Here is a 7,497-nt window from a genome sequence, read left to right on the forward strand (position 1 = left end):
AACCTCAGAATGTGGCTTTATTGGAAGTGGGGTCTTTGCCAATATAATTAGTTAAGAGGAGGTCATATTGGGTTAGGATTGGCCCTAATCCAATGATTGGTAATCCTTATAAAAACAGAAATAGAGACACAGACACACAAGGGAGAATGCCATATAAAAGTGGAGGCAGACTGGAGTGATGCATCTACAAGCCAAGGAACATCAAAAATTGCCAGCAACTACTAGAAGCTAGAAGAGGCAAGAAAGGATTTTCTAGAGCCTTTGGAGAGCATGATTCTGCCACATCTTGATTTTGGACTTCCAGCCTCCAGAACTGTGAGAGAGTAAGTTTCCATTGTTTTAAGCCACCCAGTTTGTATTAATTTGTTATAGAAGCCCTGGGAAACAAAGAAACTACTCTAGATCAGTTAGGAAGGCTTCTTGAACTAAATGACTTTTAAACAGTGACATAAATCATGAGACTGTCCCAGTCAAGATAAAAATATCACTGGGAATCAAATTCACTGGTGTTATTCCAGCTCAGTGGTAAATGTTCTACTGGTATTTTAAATGATTCTAAAATAAATTCATTATTTTTCTTTGTACTCCAAAGTCCTTCTTTGCAAAAACTATATGAAGTAGGCATTAATATTTGAACTTAATATGTAGAGGCTAAGGAACTTAAGAGACATAGACCTAGTTAAGTAGCAGAGCCTGGATTCAAACTCAGGTAATCTAGCTTCAGGAGCCTGTGATTTAAACCATCAGGTTATACTGACTATTCTCAACCTTACGCACTATGCTTTCATTCTTCCCAGAAGCTTCCAAGGTGCCCTTTTTTTGTGATATCCCATGGAATCCAGTCTCATGTGAAATTTAGCTTTTCTTTTTCGTCTCCTACTTTTTCTCTTTCCCTTTATAATGATCGTAGTACAGACTGCTAAACGTATTGAGCACTAAGTGTGCCAGCTCTCTTAATTCAAGCAACAACCACATGAGGTAGATACTATTATCATCCTCATATTCCAGAGTGTATTTCTATGGCTTAGAGAGGTTAAGTGACATATGTGGGATCATAATACTAATAAATGGCAGACCCTGGGTTGGTTGGATCTGTCTGACTTCAAAGCTTCCACTTCTAAAAAAGTTTGATGTAAAACCAAGATATAACTTACATGATTTAAAATGCAAACTCCTAAATATTTAGTATGATGAACTCTGGTATGTTGTATACCTGTGTAATTATCACCCAGAACATTCCCCGATGGAAAGCTCCTCCTTAATCATCCCCCCAACAGTAGATAATCCTCCAAAGATAAACAACATTCTGTTATATATCGCCATGAATTAACTTTGTTTATTTTTGAACTTTCTAGAGTAGAATCATATAGTATATTTTCTTGGGTGTCTTATTTCTTTCCAGAGTCCTTATTTTTAATGACCATACTATACTTTGTCCAACAAAACTGCCAAGTCTATTTTTTCTTTGGTGTCTCATTTCTTTCCGGAGTCCTTTATTTTTATTTTTATTTATATTTATTTATTTTTTTGAGACGGAGTCTCGCTCTGTCGCCCAGGCTGGAGTGCAGTGGCACGATCTCAGCTCACTGCAAGCTCCGCCTCCTGGGTTTACGCCATTCTCCTGCCTCAGCCTCCCGAGTAGCTGGGACTACAGGCGCCCGCCACCTCGCCCGGCTAGTTTTTTGTAGTTTTTAGTAGAGACGGAGTTTCACCGTGTTAGCCAGGATGGTCTCGATCTTCTGACCTCGTGATCCGCCCGTCTCGGCCTCCCAAAGTGCTGGGATTACAGGCTTGAGCCACCGCGCCCGGCCTCATGGAGTCCTTATTTTTAATGACCATGTTATACTTTGTCCAACAAAACTGCCAAATCCTCTGTCCTATTTTCCTAGGCTCTTGCCAAGTAACCTATGTTGATGATGTAATATGCTAATTCTTGCTAAAATATTAGTGAGTGAAAATCGTTTAAGTTACTTTTTTGGGAGGATAACTTATTAGTATCATAACTGACCTTAAGCTGAGAAGAATGACTATTATGAAAATTCTAAGTAGAGTCTGAGAGACTTTTAGGCAAAAGGGGCCTAGCTAATTCCAGTTTTATATGGTTTGTTAACTTTAGGAAAGATGCTCATAATGAATGCATAGAAGGAAAGCAAAAGGTGAAAAACAAGGGGGAAACTGAAAGTATATAAATACTTCTGGGCAAAGTAAAGCTGTATGAGTTTTATGGTATTGGGAGAGGGGAATGTCCTGGTCCATTTCTCCTGCTCTAACTAGATACCTGAGACTTAGTAATTTATATGCAATAGAAATTTATTTATCTTAGTTCCAGAGGCTCAAAAGTCACAGATCAATGCACCAGTAAGTTTCATGACTGGTAAAGCCCCATTTTTCAGATGGTGCCATCTAGGTGTCCTTACATGGTAGAAGGGCAGAAAGGGAATAAATGTTTTTTCCTCACATGACAAAAGAGTAGAAAGACAAGAGAGTGCTTCCTTCAACCTTTGAGCCCTTTTATAAGGGTGCTAATCCCATTTATGAGGTCAGAGCCCTCATGACTTAATCATCTCCCTCTTAGTACTCTTGCACTGGGGATTGAGTTTCAACATGCATTTTGGAGGGGACACAAATATTCAGATCATAGCACTGGTACACTAATTGTGGACCTTTACAATTTATTTCTAAAATGTAAATGCTGTATCTATAACTGAAATTGAAATACCACAGAAGAAATCTTAGATGTATAAAAAGAAATGTTAGTGCCATACAGAAAAATGAACATTGAAGTTGTCAAAAGTTTTGGGTTCTAGTCACTGCCCTGCAGCTTACCAGCTAATTACCTCACTTAAATCACCTAATCTTTCTGAGTCAACTTCAGTATATGCAATAAAAATTACCCTGCCTGACAGGATTGGTGTGAAGTTTAAATATGAAATAAGCTAGTTTATATTAATGTGCTTTATAAAGTCTCATATATGAAGCTTTATATATATATATATATATGCACATATCACTGTCATAAAATAGTTAATACAATATTAGATATATAAAAAACTGAATACTCTAACCACCTGATGCAACAGAAAGTCTTAATGACATTGTTTTTGAAGAACTTCTAATTTAATAACCCAGAATGCCACTCAGTTCAAGTTTGTCAGAACTCTAAATGAATGGATTTGGAAAAATACAACAGCAATTTTCTTTCCCATTTCCTTTTGCTTTTACATTTCACCTCTCCTCAGTTATAAATTTTGTTGGAAAGCAAGACACAATTTTTTTACTTTTACCCTTTTCCTTAGAATTTCTTGCATGTCACATGTGAATTTGCCTAGGGATTCTCCTATAACAAGAATTATCTAATTGCCAAGTAAGAGTGTGAATAATTTATTAGAAAAGTGTGAAAGACTTCATACTGATAACCAATTATTATTATTATTATTATTAGAGACCAAGTTTCGCTCTTGTTGCCCAGGCTGGAGTACGGTGGCGCAATCTCGGCTCACTGCAACCTCCACCTCCCAGGTTTAAGCAATTCTGCCTCAGCCTTCCTGAGTAGCTGGGATTACAGGCATGCGCCACCATGCCCGGCTAATTTTGTATTTTTAGTAGAGATGGGATTTCTCCATGTTGGTCAGGCTGGTCTCGAACTCCCGACCTCAGATCATCTACCTGCCTCAGCCTCCCAAAGTGCTGGGATTACAGGCGTGAGCCACTGCACCCAACCGATAACCACTTGTTAATTTATAACCAACTTTAAAAAATTGACGTGGGGTGGGGAAGCGTGCTGGGTAGGAGGATGGGTAGTAATAGTATGTTCAGCTTTACTTTGGACTGCCATTTACTGGTAAATTAAGTCAAGCAATGTTTGACAAACAAAACAATTATGTTCAGAGATTAGAACAATGAACTTGTTGAAGAACAACATCAGCAAAATGGTGGAACAGAAGTTCCTAGTACTCATCTCCTCACAGAAATATAAATTTAAACATCTATCCACACTAAAAAAATACCTTTACAGGAACTAAGAAATTCAAGTGAGGGATTTTAGCACCTGGATGTAGCATGGAAATAAGAAAAGATGTATTCATGATGACAGGAAAGACAGTTTTACATTACCTGTGTACTATGATTTGAACGTGTCCCCTCCAAACTTCAGGTGTTGAAACTTAATGGCCAATATGATGGTATTAAGAGATGGGGCCTTTGAGAGGTCATGAGAGCTCCTTCTGTCATGATTAAGGCCTTTATAAAAGGGGCTTTGTGCAGTGTTCACCTCATTGCCTTTCCACCTCTTGCCATGTGAAGACCTAGTATTACTCCCCTCCAGAAGATGCCACAATAAGGTGCCATCTTGAAAGCAGAGAGCATCCCTCACCAAACAACCAAACCTATCAGGGCCTTGATCTTGGACTTCATAGCCTCTAGAATGATGAGAAAATAAATTTGCTATTTTTAAATTATCCAATCTCTCAGATATTTTGTTATGGCAACACAAAACAGACTAAAGACACCATGTCACTGTTTTCACAAGCCTGGGCAACACATCACACAGATAAATACTCTTCATGTGGGAAAAGCAGTGTGAAGTAAGCTCTCACCTTCACTTCAGTCCCTGGCAGCAGGCCTACCCCAGTAAGCTCAGACTCAAGGAAACCCCAGCACCAGGAGTCTCCAGGCCAACTGTCCCAGTCTCCAGACCAGCTCATGTGGACACAGGCTCCAGGCCCAACCTAGAGACAGGCTTGCCCTTGCAGCCTTAGGTCCTAGGCCAGCCCCTTGGACACAAGCTACAGGCCTCTAAAGGTAAGCAACATTCTGTTATCTCTCACCATGGATTAACTTTGTTTATTTTTGAACTTCCTAGAAGTGGAATCATATAGTATATTCTCTTTGATGTCTCATTTCTTTCCAGAGTCCTTATTTTTGATGACCATGTTATACTTTGTCCAACAAACCTGCTAAGTCTTCTGTCCTATTTTCCCAGGCTCTTGCTAAGTAACCTGTGTTGATAATGTAATGTGTTAATTCTTGCTAAAATATTAGTGAGTAAAAATGCCCTTCCACTGCACCAACCCACCCCTGCAGACTCAGGCTCTAGACCCATCCTAGCACCAAGCCAGCCCCCATGGTCCCAGGCTCCAGACTGCCCCTTGTGGCCCTATGCTCCAGAATATCTAGGTTCCAGGCTCACTCCAGTAGAATTTAATACTAGTCTGACCCTCAAAGACCCAAGCTCCAGGCTGGACCCCATCAACCTAAGACCAAAGCCTGCTCCCATGGACTCAGCCTCCAGGCCCACTACCATGGACCCAGATGCCCAGGCCACCCCATTGAACCCTGGTGCCAGGTCAGCTCCTGTAAACTCAGGACCAGGCCCATCTCCATGGACCCAGGCACCAGGCCTCCCCCAGCAACAGGTTTTCCCTCAGGGACTCAGGCTTTAGGCTGGCCCCTGTAAACATATGCTCCAGCCTGCCTATGCATGCCTACCATGCAGGCCCAATCTCTAGGCCCAACCAGTGGAGTCCAGCACCAGGCTGGCCCCTGTGAACCCAAGATCCAGGCCTAACCACCTAGATTCAGGTTCAACGCCAGCCCTGCTGGACCCATGAGCCAGGCTCATCCAAGTGGATCTAGCCACCAGACCAGCCTGCCTGAGGATTCCAACAGCAAGCTTGCAAGCAGACCCCACTAAATGGCTCACCAAGAATCTCTGATGGTCTGACTGGTAAAGGACTTTCTCTGCCAAAGCCAGTCTGTAAAGATGGGAAAAGGTACCTGCTTCTTTTTCAAAATTGTATTTTATTTTTTAGAGACAGAGTCTCACTATGTTGCCCTGGCTGAAGTGTAGTGGATATTCGCAGGCATAATCATAGCACACTGCTGCCGCAAACTCCTGGGCTTAAGTGATCCTCCTGCCTTAGCTTCCTTAGCTGCCTTAGCTAGGACTTCTATGCCTGGTTAAGAGGTTGCTACTTCTTCAAATAGACAAACACCAACACAACACCACAAGGATTACAAATAAAACTGCCTGACAAAGAATTGAAAATAATTGTCTTCAAGAAACTTAATAAGCTTCAAGAGAACACAGCTAGACTACTAAACAATATCAGGAAAACAATACATAAACAAATGAGTTCAACAAAGAGATAGAAGGCATTTAAAAATTCTGGAGCTGAAGAACACAATGCTTGAATTGAAAAATTCCACAGATAGATTTAACTGCAGATTTGATCAGTCAGAAGAAAGAATCAGTGAGATTGAAAACAGGTCACTTGACATTAGAGCAGAGGAAAAAGAATGATAAAGAGTTAAGAAAGCCCATGGGACTTAGGGAACACCATCATGTAAAATAATATTTGCCTATAAGTGTTCTGGAAGGAGTAGAAAAAGAAAAGGGGAGAAAGCTTATTTTAAGAAATAATAGCAGAAAACTTCCCAAATCTGGAGAGGGATATGAATGTCCAGATTCATGAAGCCCAAAGAACCCCAAATATATTAAATATAAAGAGATCTACCCTAAGACACATTATAATCAAATTCTGTATTTGATTATTTTGAAATTAATAAAGATTATTTTGAAAGCAATAAGAGGAAAGACACTTGTCATATGCAATGGAATCCACATAAGATGGTCAGTGAATTTCTCAGCAGAAACCTTGCAGATCTTGAGAGAGTGGAATGATATATTTAAAGTGCTGAAAGAAAAACACCTGAAAACCAAGAATACTACCCCTGGTAAATCTTTCCTTCAGAAATGAAGGAGTGATAAAGACTTTCTCAGACAAACAAAAGCTGTAGGAGTTCATCGCCACTAGACATGCCTTACAAAAACTGTAAAGGGAGTTCGAGTTGAAACAAAATTTCTGGAAGCTGAAGCTGTGAAAAATTTTTTTAAATGACATAAAAACTTAGAAGTATAAAACTGTAGAGGTAAGAATACAGTCAAATTCAGAATACTCTAATACTAATGATGGTAATGATAGTGCATAAATAACTCTAGTAAAAAGTTAAAAGTCATGAGTATTAAAAATACATATGGCAACAATAATTTGTTAGTGGATATACATTATATAAAACATGCAAATTGTGACACCAATACATAAAATGTGAGAGGAGGAGAAGTTAAAAGTGTAGAGTATTGTATGTGGTTGAAGTTATGTTGTTATTAGATCCAAACAGACTGTTATAAGATGTTTTATGTAAGCCTTATGGTAACCACACACAAGAAAAGTCTGTAGTAAATAAAAGATACAGAAGATGAAATCAAAGCACACCACTACAAAAATAAATCATTAGGCCGGGTGCAGTGGCTCACGTCTGTAATTCCAGCACCTTTGGAGGCCAAGGCAGGCGGATCATGAGGTCAGGAGATCGAGACCATACACGGTGAAACCCTGTCTCTACTAACAACACAGAAAATTAGCTGAGCCTGATGGCGGGGGCCTGTAGTCCCTGCTATTCGGGAGGCTGGTCCAGGAGAATGGCATGAACCTGGAA

The sequence above is a fragment of the Macaca nemestrina genome, chromosome 10 (genome assembly GCF_043159975.1).
Source record: "Macaca nemestrina isolate mMacNem1 chromosome 10, mMacNem.hap1, whole genome shotgun sequence".
Taxonomy (NCBI): domain Eukaryota; kingdom Metazoa; phylum Chordata; class Mammalia; order Primates; family Cercopithecidae; genus Macaca; species Macaca nemestrina.